Below are 15152 nucleotides of genomic sequence, written 5' to 3' on the forward strand. Positions count from 1 at the left end.
TCTCTGTTTATCTTCCCCAGTCCCTCTCAACTTCTCTCTGTCTCCATCCAAAGTAACAAATAAGCAAACCTATAAAGCAGTAATTGGAGATCTCTACTGTGACTGTTTCTAATACCAGATACCTGTTAATGGCATGCTCTCTGATAATCTAAATGTTATGGCCACATGGAGAGCAAGAAGATACTTTATTACACCAGCGGAATCTAAGGGATTCTTGCCATGCTAGACCAACTGCCTGATTTGGAAAGCCACTTATATATACCCTTCAACCTGGGAGCAGCGTACATTGATTGGTTACAAGGTGGTACATTTGATTGGTTACAAGGTGGTTCACCGATCAGTTGTGTTCAGGGTAATGTGCGAGCGGATTGGTTATATTGTGAGTCATCAAGGTACATATAAGAGAAAGGATGAGGTGGATTGGTTACATTTCACACCCAATCCAAGCTTCCAAGGTGCAAGTGAATACAAAATGAAACATACAATTTGGCTGGCTACATTCTGCAGAAATGAAATGATTTAACCCGATTAGTTACATTTCTAGTTTCCTAGGCTTGCTGAAATGCAGAAACAGCAGATACACCTGTCTATTGTGCAATTGGGGGGTGCATTTTATTCCATGACCATGTGAAGAAAACCTCTTGGGGCTGGGTAGCAGTGTGGCCAGTTGAGCCCCAGTTCCTACTGCTCAAAAGCTTCACAAGTGGTTAAGAAGGTCTGCAGGTTTGTCTGTCTGTCTGTCTGTCTGTCTCTCTTTCTTCCTCTCTCTCTCTCTCTCTCCCCTCTCTAATCACTTCTCTCTCTACCCTCTCTACTCTCTTCTTTCTCTCTGATACTCTATCTCCTCTTTTACCCTCAATATCTCTGCCTCTATCCAAAATAAAATAATAAAACCTTTTGATTACAGAGGACCTAGTGGGGGTTGTATTGTTATATAAAAAACTGGGAAATGTTATACATGTAGAAATTGTCTTTACTGCTGAATGTAAAACATTAATTCCCCAATAAAGAAATTAAAAAAGAAAACCTTTTGATTCTACTGTTGATATAGAAAGTACTGAGTAATCAATACTAATAACTAGCTTCCTTTATATGAATAAGCATAAGAAGCAATGCACTTGAGTGCTGGTGCTCACGTAGGTGGCCTTGCAACCCAAGGCAGCTGCTGGCCTTCCCATCACCAGCTCTAGTGACCGTGTGATGCAGAAAGAAGCACCAGGGGGAACTCAGGTATGAACTTCCAACTTTATTCTGAGAATGACAAGGTTTTATAGCAAGTAAAACAAAGGACAGTTTTCACATATGTCAGTAATCACAGAGTTTCAAAGGTCAGATGCCCCTATGGTGGGGAGGGGTAGGAATGATGAAAATTGATGAGATACCAAAAGGTCAAAGCAGTTAGTTTCCATGATGCAAGACATGTTAATTATCTAAAGGTATTTATTTAGGAAAACATAGTGCTTAAACCAGCAGAGCAGAGAAGTTCAGAGCTTCATGAAAATCATAGCTATCAAAGGACAATGAAAGAAGGTCTGGGGATCTCACTGCCACAGTACTTTTAAGGCTTTTGATGGAGTATGCTTATGTGTGTGATCAAAGGTGGTGAACTTATAGTGAACTTAGTGAACTCTAAGTGAACTTACAAGCAGGCAGTATTTGGTCATTTGGTCTGCAGCAGGGGAGTGAGTTAACTGTGAGAGGTTGCAGGCCTTTGTGAAGCTTTGAGAGATTAACAAGAGGCAACTGAGTCATGGAAGCTTTCCCTCTTAGCTCTATCCCTAGAAGGGAGAGACTGACAAGTGGGGTGTCTTTCCAGACCTCCATCCCAAGGATGGGGAGAGTTCCTCTAAGCTCTACCATGCTTTCACATAATCCCACACTTGAGAAGCAGTCAAAGCCGACCTCATTAACCAGTTCACTCACAGGGATCTAGGCCTGATTGTGTCCCCTTACAAGTATTATAAATATGTTGAGAGATGTATGGATTTGGGGAAGAAGGAGATATGTACACACAACTAATGTCAAGCACCAAACTGATCATCTAATAATTAATTCTAAAAATAGATACTCTTTTACCTATATACTAATTCTAAAAATTTTACCTATATACTAATTTTAATAATTATTAAAATAATAATTTTAATATTTTTATAATTATACTATATACAAATTTTTAATTCTAAAAATTTTACCTATATACTAATTCTAAAAATATATACTCTTTTACCTTTTTATGCTTTCTTGGAATTATCTCCTGCAGTCATTCCTCTTGAGACCAATTTTTCTCCAGCACCAGCACTTGATGTCTCAAGTGGAATTTCAGTATTTTCACAGAAATAGTAACAAGTTTAATCGATCACACAGAAATAGTATTTTTTCACTGAACTCACAGACCCTGAGAACTTTCTTTAATTGACTGTTTTAAGACTTTTTAAAGGATCTTTCCATAAGTCTTGTATCTCAATATTTCTTCCAACTTTTCCTCTTTTAAAATTTTTGGTATTGGGGCCAGCTGCTGGCACACTGGGTTAAGTACACACATTACAATGCACAAGGACCCAGGTTCAAGCTTCCAGTCCCCACCGGCAGGGGGAAAGCTTCACAGATGGTAAAGCAGGGATACAAGTGTCTCTCTCTCTCTCTCTTCCTCTCTCTCTCCTCCTTTCCTCTCAATTTCCAGGTGTCTTTATACAATAAATAAAGATAATTTTAAAAACTTTTAAAAATAGTATTTATTTTTCATTTACATTTGATTCATGATCAATCTCAATAGTTTTATGTTCTTTTCCCACACCTTTAAATACTATGGAGTTGCCTTTTTGGCAGTGGTCTACTAAATGTCAGTGTAATCAAGAAACCAGGGAAGTGTTTCTTCACATTCTTGAAGATGAGTCATTCAAAAGGCATTGCTAGCTGAGAAAACAGTCCTGCACACCTGACTTGGTGCAGCATGTCACAAGAGTCCATGCCAGTAGGACACTATGTTTAATGTTTTTGGTAGCTTGGCCTGCTCTAGCAAAATATCATTGACTGGAATCAATGAAGTCTAAGGTTGGGATATAAACTGATTCAGTTCTTGGTATAAATGAACACTCTTTTCTGCTTCACAATAGTCATTTTCCAGTGTCTTCATATGATGGTGAGAGAGAAAGCTCTGTGGTATATATCTCACAAAACACTATCTTATCATGAAGAACTTACCCAAGTGACCTCATTTCAACGTGATAATCACCTACTGGCTTCATCTCCTCATACTATTACAGTGGGGGTAGTTAAGACTTTAACTTAGAAATGTGAGGAGACACTATGCAGTGCTCTAATTAAAACTAACTCTATAAAAGCAAGTGTATTCTAAAGAAGGCTTAATTGATGCATTCTTTCTTTATGGTATCTATCTTTATGCATCTCATTAAAATGTTTAGATAAATTTTGAAACAGAAATTTTGAAGTAATTAACAACATGACTAATAGTATTATTTGATGAGTCTACTTTACTATAAAAATTGTTTTTGTTAACTCCATTGTAATATTTTACTATTGAAAAAAAAAAAGGTCTGAGGATGGCGACCTGAAAGCAGCAGCTGGCGTGAGTTCCAACAAGCAGCATATTGTGACAGGGATCTTTGGATAGGGTAACTGAGTGTCCTAGCCAGTGTGAGAGGAGTTTGTTTCTCTCTACCTCTTCCCTCCACTCTCCTTTTTCCCTCCTCCTAGCTAATTAAAAAAAAAAAAAACTCTTTCTTTTCACTGCTCTTTTTTGTTTGTTTGTTCTTATCTTCTTTTCTTCCTTCCTCCTTTTGCTTTCTGAATTCACTGATATTCATTTGTGAATTATTTGGGGGAAGAAATCTGACTCAGAGTAGACTCTGTCTGTGTGTGTGTGTCTTTCTTCTCTACATCCCTCTCTCCTCTTGCTCTTCCTGTATTTTAGTGGATAGTAGACTTGCTTAATTATCTATTCTTGCTTTCACTTTTTTCCTTTCTCTTTCTTTTCCTTTGGATTTGGTTGCTATTTTTTCATGGACTAGAGGTGTTGTTTTGCTAACTGGTATTGGCTGAACTGCATAAATCCTTGCTTAAGTTACTATTGTTGTAATTTCTGAGGTTGGGTGACTACATTTGTCATAAAGATATTTAATATAGCATGACATGTACTCAAAAAACAATAACTGAAGAACGACAGAACAGAAAAATGAAAAACACATCAATAAAAAAGGTTAAATCAAGAGCAAATAAAAATGCTACCACAATAAATCTAGAACTCCAAATCATTCAGAAGTAACCATAGATAAGAAAAGTATGGAAGCAATAATAAACCTAATAATCACAGAAATGAAGACAACTATGGAGGAAAGGGCTATCGGAATTAGGGAAACAATAGATGAGACCCACAAGAAAAACAGAAGCTACCTCAAGGTAATTAGAGAACTGAAAGCTGAAAGAGCTGAACTAAGAGGTCAATTAGTAGAACAAGTTAATACTGTAACTGAACTGAAGAAAAAAGCTGAGGGAAGGGAAAACAGATTAACAGAAACAGAAAACAGATTAGCAAGAGAGAGGTTGAGCTAGAGAAAACAAAGAAAGAGGTAAAAGAGCTCAAAAAGAGATTGGGAGACATTGAAAACAACAACAGAGACATATGGGATGATCTCAAAAGAAGTAATATTCATATAATTGGACTGCCAGAGGAAGAAAGAGAGGAAGAGGAAATAAACATTCTAGAGGAAATTCTTCCCAGACCAAAACAACAGAAAGGATATTAAGATTCAAGAGGCCCAGAAAGTCACAAACAGAATCAATGAAAAGAAGTAAGGATAAAGAAAAGATACTAAAGGCTGCAAGAGAAAAACAAAATGTCACATACAGGGGAAAACCCATAAGATTATCTGCAGACTTCTCCACTCTAACTCTAAAGGACAGAAGAGAATAGCAAGATGTCTATCAAGCCCTGAATGAAAAAAGGTTTCAACAAGGATAATATATCCTGCTAGATTTTCATTCAAACTAGATGGAGGGATCAAAAACTTCTCAAACAGACAACAGGTAAAAGAGGCAACTATCACCAAGCCTGCCCTGAAAGAGATTCTAAAAAGCCTCTTATAAACAAGAACAAAACAATAATACTTGCCATATATCACAGAAAATAAAAAATTGTTGAAGAATGGCACTACAATACATTAAATCCATAATATCAATAAATTTCAATGACTTATATACACCCACTGAAAGGCAGAGAGTGGGAGGATGGATCAGAAAACACAACCCAACCATATACTGCATGCAAGAATCCCATCTGACCCAAAGAGACAAACACAAACTTAAAGTGATAGGATGGAAAACTATACTACATGATAATGGACCACCAAAAAAGCAGGAACAGCCATTCTCATCTCTGACAAAATAGACTTTAAATTAAATAAATTAACAAAAGATAGTCAAGGCCATTACATGATGACTAGAGGATCAATCAACCAAGAAAATTTCACAGTTATCAAAATCTATGCAACCAATGAGGGACCATCTAATTAAATAAAACACCTACTGAAAGAACTACAAAAATACATCAATAGTAATACAATAATAGTGGGAGATTTTAACATCCCACTCTCACACTTAGACAGATCAATGAAGTAGAGAATCAACAAAGAAACAGTAGAATTATATGAAGAGATGTACAAGACTAGACCTCCTAAACATTTTCAGAGTTCTTCACCCCCCAAAACTGGGGGTGAAGAATACTGCTAAAGCAGTATTGACAGGGAAACTCATAGCCATACAATCACATGTTGAAGAACAAGAAGAAGCTCAAATAAACGACCTTACTGCATGCCTTAAGGACTTAGAGGAAGAGGAAAAAAGGACAGAAATCACTAAAGTTAGAATAGAAATTAACAACATTGAAAATAAGAGAACCATACAAAGGATCAATGAAGCCAAATGTTGCTTCTTTGAAAAATTAAGCAAGATTGACAAACCCCCAGCCAGACTCACTAAAAAAAAGGAGAGTACACTCAAATTAAAAGAATCATAAACAATAGAGGAGTTATCACAAGTGACGCTACAGAAATCCAGAAAATCATGCAAAACTTTTATGAAGAACTATACGCCACAAGCTAGAGAATCTGGAAGAAATGGAAGAATTCCTAGAAACATATGCCCCTTCCAAAACTGAACCAAGAAGAACTACAAAACCTAAATGCACCAATCAAAGACAAATAAATTGAAACAGTTATTAATAATCGTCCCAACAACAAAAGTCCTGGACCAGATGGCTTCACAAATGAATTCTACAAAATCTTCAGGAAACAGCTAATACTTATATATCTAAAGCTTTTCCACATGACTGAAGAAACAGGAACACTCCCTTTGACCTTCTATAAAGCCAGCACCACCCTCACACCAAAAGCAGATAGGGACACAACAAAGAAAGGAAAACTACAGACCAATATCTCTGATGAACATAGATGCCAAAATATTAAACAAGATCCTGGCCAACTGAATACAAAAGTATATCAAAAAGATTGTTCATCATTACCAAGTGGGATTTATCCCAGAAATACAAGGCTAGTTCAACATATGAAAGTAAACTAATGTCATTCACCACATCAATAAAACAAACCAAACACCACATGATTATATCACCAGATGCAGAGAAAGCCTTTGACAAAATTCAACACCCATTCATGCTTAAAACTCTACAAAAAATGGCAATAGACAGGAAATTCCCCAAGATAGATACTGGAGTCCATATATATCAAACCTACAGCCAACACCATACTCAATGGACAGAAGCTGAAAGCATTCCCCCTCAGATTGGGGACTATCCAGGGCTGTCCACTATCACCATTATTCTTTAACATAGTATTGGAAGTTCTTGCCATAGCAATCAGGCGAGAGAAAGAAATCAAAGGAATACAGATTGGAAGGGAAGAAGTCAAACTCTCACTATTTGCAGATAATATGATAGTATACATAGAAAACCCTAAATAATCCAGTAGAAAACTACTGGAAGTTATTAGGCAATATAGCAAAGTGTCAAGCTATAAAATCAATGTACAAAAATCAGTGGCATTTTCTTATACAAATACTAAATACAAGGAAAAAGACATCCCGACATCTATTCTATTCGCTGTTGCAGCAAAATCAATAAAATACTTAGGAATTATGCTGACCAAAGAAGTGATAGACTTTTATACTGAAAAGTATGAGTCAATATTCCAGGAAATAGAAATTGACATGAAGAAATGCAAAGACATCCTATGCTCATGGACTGGAAGAATAAATATCATCAAAATGAATATTCTCCCCAGAGCCATATACAAATGTAATGTGATACCCATAAAAGTTCCACCAAGCTTCATTAAGAGAATAGAAAAAAAACTGCAATCATTTATCTGGAACCAGAAAACACCTAGAATTGCCAAAACCATCTTGAGGAAAAGAAACAGAAATGGAGGCATCACATTCCCAGATCTCAAACTATATTACAAGGCCATCATCATCAAAACAGCCTGGTACTGAAACAAAAATAGGCACAGACCAGTGGAACAGAATTGAAAGTCCAGAAGTAACCCCCCACACCTGTGTACATCTAATCTTTGGTAAGGATGCCCAAAATATTAAATGGAGAAAGGAAGTTCTCTTCAATAAATGGTGCTAGGAAAACTGGATTGAAACAAGCAGAAGAATAAATATGAACCACTCTATCTCAACATAAACAATAAACAACTCTAAATGGTTCAAGGCTCAGGATGTTAGACCAGAAACAATCAAATCCTTAGAGGAAAACATTGGTGGAAAACTTTCCCACCTAAACCTCAAGGACATCTTTGATGAAACAAACCCAATTTCAGGGAAGAATAAAGCAGAAACAAACCAGTGGGACTACATCAAATTGAAAAGCATCTGTACAGCCAAAGGAACTACCACACAAACAAAGAGACTCCTCACAGAATGGGAGAATTTATTCACATGTCATATATCAGACAAGATATTAGTAACCAAAATATACTAAGAGCTCAGAAAACTTAGCAACAAAAACACAAATGACCCCATCCAAAAATGGGAAGAGGATATGAACAGAACATTCATGACAGAAGAGATCCAAAAGGCTATCAAACACATGAAAAATTGCTCCAGGTTGCTGATTGTCAGAGAAATGCAAATAAAGACAAAATTGAGATACCATCTCACTACTGTAAGAATGCCATACATCAAAAAGACAACATCAACAAATGCTGGAGAGGCTATGGGGACAGAGGAACACTTCTGCACTGCTGGTGGGAATGTAAACTGGTCCAGCCTCTCTGGAGAGCAGTTTAGAGAACTCTCACAAGGCTAGACATGGACCTCCCATATGACCCAGTAATCCCTTTCCTAGAGATATACCCCAAGGACTCCATAACACCCAACCAAAAATAAATGTGTACACCTATGTTCACAGCAGCACGATTCTCAATAGCTAAAACGTGGAAGCAATCCAGATGTCCAACAACAAATGAGTGGCTGAGAAATCTGTGGTATATGGAATATTATGCAGCTATTAAGAACAATGAACCCACCTTCTCTGACCCAACTTGGATTGAGCTAGAAGGAATTATGTTAAGTGAGCTAAGTCAAAAGATAAAGATAAGTATGGGATGATCCCATTTATAAACAAAAATTGAGAAAGAATAACAGAAAGGGAAATTAAAAGCAGGCTTTGACTGAATTTGGACTAGGGCAACAATGCAAAACCTCTGGGTTGAGGGTAAGGGTGGATGTTCAGCTTCACGGGGCTGGGAAGGGGGTAGGGGAGGGGGGATAGGATGGGACACAGTCTTTTGGTGGTGGGAATGGTGTTTATGTACACTCCTATCAATTTGGAGTCATATAAATCACTATTTAATTAATATGAGAGAGGAAAAGTTTATTGACCATCTCAAACTTTTTAAAGCACAGACTGATTCTTTTTAATACATAGGCTGAGTCTTTGATATGTTGATTCTCTTAATAGCTTAGACTAGGGAGAATAGAAGCAACCAGTGGCACAGCTATATACAAATAATGTCAATAGAAATAAATTATGTTGATGTTGTGTATGATACAGCAAATCCTAACAAAGGGATATTTCAAAGTTAACCCAATTGCCAAATATTTTGATTATAGCAATAGCTATCTATTATCTTCTTAACCCTAAGATAGCAGGAACCTCCTGTTTCCTCTATAGGGCCTATATTTCACCCAGTCCTGGAAATTCTAGGGTGGGGCTAACTTTCCTGCATGGTTCTCTCAATTCATACCAAATGATATTGCATCCACCAATCCCAACCTAATCAATGCAATGAGTACCACCTCAGCATGCTTCACTTCAGACTGTGTCCAGAGAAGTCAGGCATGGAATGTTAACACTTCACCCTCATTACTCGGGTGAGACCTTTTCTTTCATAGGATTCTCTAATTCCATTCTAGGAGGTTCACTTCCAAACAAAGTCCCAAAACCTATATATAGACCATATCCAATGAGATAAAGTATATGTTCACATGTATCCATAAATTAGCGCAAAATATATACCTGAAAGCAAAAATACACAATAGTATGTAGTGAGTCAGTATCAAGTTCATAATGAAATAGTGTCTACTTAGATTCCCTCCTCACCTACTTACTACTACAATTGTCTCACTCACTCTAAAGCTAACCTCACCAAAGCAAGGACTGCAAAAGCTGAATAAGGGTAAGAGACTGGCATACTTTAACAATGACTCTTTAGTCATGATGGGCCTAGACCTTGAACAAATCCTTCTCTCCATTGTTACAGGTCATTTCTTTCAGGAAAAACAATAGAACTCTTTGTGGGCCCCCATAAGACCTTGCCCTCAACTTGGATCAACAATGGTAGAGAATGTTCCATACTCCGAAGTGAGGCTGGACAATATACTCTATACTACACCTGAGGAAGATGGGTCCTGATATTGGGGTATCTTGGAACTTTCCTACATATGACCACAGTTTTTGAGCTCAAATCTAGAGGTCACATAGGCTCCTAAGCTGAATATGGGCCCCAGATCACATCGGATTGATGGAGTTCATAGTCAACAATATTTATATACCTTTCCCATATTTGGGAGCTACTGTTTTCCTTGATCCAGCTTTCTGGTCCTTCTGCCAGCCATGACATCATCTCCCTAAACAATAATTAGGATCCACCTGCATATCAGATTTCAGCCTCAGGCAAAAAAAGAAAAAAAAAAAAACACTAGCATAGCCACAGACCCTTTGGAATATAAGTAAAATATGCCTACTAGCTATCTACAAAATGGAGGACCCCCCAACTCTTCATCTGCACTATTCCAGCCTTTAGATCTATGATTGGTAAACAATTTGTTTGACTTTGTATGTTAACCTCTTTTCAACTACCAGGTTCCAAATGCTAGCATGATGCCAACCAGGCTTCCCTGGACAGACAACCCCACCAATATGTCCTGGAGCTTCACTTCCCCAGAGCCCTTCCCCACTGGGGAAAGAGAGAGACAGGCTGGCAGTATGGATTGGCCTGTCAATGCCCATGTTCAGCAGGGAAGCAATCACAGAAGCCAGAACTTCAACTTCTTGCATCCTACAATGACCTTGGGTCCATACTCCCAGAAGGTTAAAGTTAGGAAAGCTCTCAGGGAGGGGAAGGGATACAGAGTTCTGGTGGTGGGAATTGTGTGAAGTTGTACCCCTCTTATCCTATAGTTTTGTCAATGTTTCCTTTTTATAAATTGTTGGGCAGTATGCCAGCTCCCCCCTGCTTTACGCTGTGGTCTATTTACATAACGACTGTTTTACCTGGGAACTGCCCTGCCTATGGGGCCTTGGTTTACTCCCCACTGGTTCGCACTCTCTTTTTGCTCCACCCCCTCTCCCAGTCACACCATTTTCCACCACTAGTTCGCACTCTCTTTTCACTCCACCCTCTCTTTGTTACATCCTGTTTTACACCCTACCACTTCCTTCCTGGAGAGTATAAATGCAAATGAATAAAGCCAGCATTGCATTTGCATTGCATCGCATCCCAGCTCATCCATGAGTTCCTGGTTGTCTCTCTCCCACACGTGAAGGTAGCCTGGCAATAAATTAAAAAATTATAAAAGAAGAATGAAAAAAAAAAAGATCTGACACCTACCAAAAGGTTGAATTAAAAAAGAAGTCAGTGCTATGTGAAAATGAAGGCCTATGGCAACTCAAAGTTCTTCTTCATTACAGGTGACTGTGAAATTGGCACTAATGTAGGCTTACTTACAAAATATCTGGGGGGGAGTAATGCACAGGGTTAATCACACATACTACTAAGCACAACAACCCTCACAAGGATCAGGGTCAAGCCACCAGTTCCTCACCTGCAGGGGTGTTGCCTCACAAGTGGTTAAGCAGGTCTGCAGGTATCTATCTTTCTCTCTCCCTTTCTGTCTCCCCTCCTCTCACAATTTCTCTCTGTCCTATCCAGTAACATGGAAAAAAAAAGGCCTCCAGAGCAGTGTATTCATATTGCCAGCACAGAACCCCAGCGATAACACTGGAGAGGAAAAAAGTACACTCTAGAGAAAAAATCATATCCTTGCCTTTCCCAAATCTGAAGGTCATCTGCAGTCTTTGATGGTCACTCTTCTCTCCTACACATCCTCCAAATCCTCCTCCTACCTCCAATTCTTTTTTTTTATTTATTTATTCCCTTTTGTTGCCCTTATTGTCTTATTGTTGTAGTTATTATTGTTGTTGTCATTGTTGGATAGGACAGAGAGAAATGGAGAGAGGAGGGGAAGACAGAGAGGAGGAGAGAAAGATAGACACCTGCAGACCTGCTTCACTGCCTGTGAAGCGACTCCCCTGCAGGTGGGGAGCCGGGGTTCGAACCGGGATCCTTATGCCGGTCCTTGTGCTTTGTGCCACCTGCGCTTACCCCGCTGCACTACAGCCCAACTCCCCCTCCAATTCTATAGTCAGATTTCTTACACTAGCTCTGCTTCTGTCATCATCACATCACCTTTTCCTTTTTATTAATTTACATTTTTATTATCTGCATTTACTTATTGTATAGAGAGAGCTAAAAAATCAAAAGAGAAGGGGTGACAGATAGACACTTGCAGCCTTAATTCACTATTTGCAAAGCTTTCCCCCTGCAGGTGGGGACCAAGAGCTTGAACCCAAGTCCTTGTGCAGTATGACATGTGCTCAACCAGGTGCATTACCACCCGGCCCCGTCACATCATCTTCTCTGAATCTGAACCACCTATTTTCATTTGATAAGCACATTTGTAGTTGCAGTGGGTCCACCCAGATAATTCAAAGTTAAGTTTCCATATCGTAAAACCTTTAGTTTAATCACATCTACAGAGTCCCAGATTCTGGGCCCAGGAAATGGATGTCTGTGGTAGGGGAATTTATTCTCTTTACTCTATTCTTTCTACTGAGGTAAGAAGAATAAAAAAAAAAGTACACCTCCTGCATCTACTGGGGAGGGCATGGAAGAATAATATACTTGGTTTAAACAGAATTATGTCAACCCCATAGGGATAGATGGAAAGATGATAATTCTACAGATAGAGTATCTAGTTTGTAAGTTGAATAAAGAAATACAAAGAGCACAAGTGGAGTGAGAATAATAAATGGGAAAAAAACATGCTAGGGACTGTGGGTTAAAATTCTCAGTAAGGTCAAAATTGCTGACTGGGATGCCTGAAAAACTGGGATGCCTGAAATAAACTCTTGAGTGAAAGGAGTCAAGATTGCAGGGATGTGCACTTATATTGTTATGAAATAAAATGCACAACCTTGAGAAAATACAGCTAAGGTTGAGTTACCAGCTGCAAGGAAGTCATTTGTAATTGTGCTTAGGAAAGCTGGAAAAAATAACTCATTGAATAAGGATGGAATTGAAACTTGGCAACAGATGTGGTCCATGGAACCAGACTGAAATACTTTTCAAACATCTTATTTCTTTCTCCCTCTTCCTTCTTTCCTTTCTTCCTTCCTTCTTTCCTTTCTTCCTTCCTTCCTTCCTTCCTTCTTTCCTTTCTTCCTTCCTTCCTTCCTTCTTTCCTTCCTTTCTTCCTTCCTTCCTTCCTTCTTTCCTTTCTTCCTTCCTTTCTTCCTTCCTTCCTTCCTTCTTTCCTTTCTTCCTTCCTTTCTTCCTTCCTTCCTTCCTTCCTTCTTTCCTTTCTTCCTTCCTTTCTTCCTTCCTTCCTTCCTTCCTTCCTTCCTTCCTTCTTTTCTTCCTTCCTTTATTCCTTCCTTCCTTCCTTTCTTTCTTCCTTCTTCCTTCCTTCCTTCCTTCCTTCCTTCTTTCCTTCCTTCCTTCTTTCTTTCCTTCCTTCCTTCTTTCCTTCCTTCCTTTCCAACTAAGATTATTCCTGGGGCTTGATGCTGGCATCACAAATCCAGTACTCCCATAGGCCATCATTTTTTTATGATAGAGACAGAGATAAATTGAGAGGGAAGGGGGAGATAAGGAGGGAGACAGAGAGATAGCTGCAGCCCTGCTTCACTACTAGTGAATCTTTCCCCCTGCAGGTGGGGACCAGGGGTTTGAACCTGCATCTTTGCACACTATAATGTGTGCACTAAACCAGGTGGCCACCACCAGCCCCTCACAGGCCATATATTCCTTTCTTTTTTTTATTTGTCTTTGATAAGACAGATATAAATTATAAATTGTGTTGGGTTGCGTCACAGGGTAGAGAACTTGACTGGAGCCAACCTGGGCTGCTGCTTACTCAGAGACATGGGAGAGGAACCAGGAACTCTTGGCTAAGCGGGAAAGCAATGCAATGCTGCCTTTATATCTTCTGAAGTGGAAGTGGCAGGTTGGAAAAGGAAATGGGTAGGATAGGGAGTAGGGAGAAGAAAAGAGCACAAAAGTAGCAATCTTCAATCTAACCAGTGAGGATTAAACCAATGCCCTGCAGGCAGGGCAGGTCTCCAGCTGTTGCAAAGGTTCTAACCAGTGGGGATTAAACCAATACCCTGGGTCTCAGGCAAAACAATGATTATGTAAATAGACCTGGCTTAATGACCAACAAAATTGAAAGGGGGAGATAGAAAGGAAAAGGGGGGAGGGAAGCAGGGGCTGGAATCCAGCTCCTAGCTCTTAGCAAAATGCATGCTCAGCCAGGTTCCCAAGCATCATTTTTCAACTCCTGTAGCTTTTGTTTATATGACAAAATAAAAACACAATTCAGGGGTAATGTTGGGTTAAAAATTCAAATCATCACTGTAGTAGATATTGCAATATACACTGTTATTAATCTAGGACACTTAAGTGTTCCAGGCTGAATTTTATGCCCTCAATTTATAGGGTGAAGTTCTAACCCTCCAGTAACTCACTACAAGTGTGACTGTGGGATTTCGAAGAGTTGGTTAAGTTAAAGTGAGAGGCATAGAGTGGACTCTAATTTAGTTCCCAGAAGAGAGAAGGAAGCCCCAAGAATGCATGTTCACAGAGCAGAGATCATGTGAGGACACAGCAAGCAGGAACCATCTATCTACAAGCTCAGTAGAGATGCCCAGGGGAAACCAAACCTGAAACCTTGATGCTGGACTTTCCAACGTTCAGAACTATGAGAACATTCTTGTTTAAGCCAACCAGTCTGTGGTATTTTGTTATGGCAACCACGGCAAACTAATATACCTAATTTGTTGTGGAGATTATTATTTAGAAATAGTTCCTAATTTGAGCACTGCTTTATAGAGATCTTTCTATCTGGGAAATTCTTTTTTTCTCTGGCATCTCAGAATTCATTCCATCTTACCTCCCCTAGAATTCTCTGAATATCAGTGAGGAGGACAGTGAGAAGGATTCGTGTGGACAGATGAGAAGTGGTAGGAGTTTTCCCATGGGGACAAGGGCTTTGCTTTAATTCAGAACAATGCAGGTTGGCATATGAAAAATAAGTCATAAAATGCTCAACAGCAAGGACACACACCAAGTTCTTTTCCATGGGTTGTGCCTGGAAAAGTTTGAGTTCAAGCTGGCAGCAATTTAAGAGCAACCTGGGATCCAAGTTCTTTCCTGCCTGCCTCTACCACATGTCTGCCTGTGGCAACTGATTTTCCATTGGCAAGCAGACAAAGTGGTTTTGTCATTTTTTGAGTTGATGGTATTTCTGTTAAAACACCCAGGAAACCTGCAGGA

At 39.0% G+C, this 15152-nt stretch overlaps 1 protein-coding gene across 1 annotated transcript in view; it reads right to left on the bottom strand.

Moving 5' to 3' along the window:
* PLCL1 (phospholipase C like 1 (inactive)) overlaps positions 1–15152 on the bottom strand; it is a 520815-nt gene that overhangs the window by 45412 nt on the left and 460251 nt on the right. The gene's annotated exons all lie outside the window — the stretch shown is intronic.

Source organism: Erinaceus europaeus, chromosome 7 (genome assembly GCF_950295315.1).
Source record: "Erinaceus europaeus chromosome 7, mEriEur2.1, whole genome shotgun sequence".
Taxonomy (NCBI): Eukaryota; Metazoa; Chordata; class Mammalia; order Eulipotyphla; family Erinaceidae; genus Erinaceus; species Erinaceus europaeus.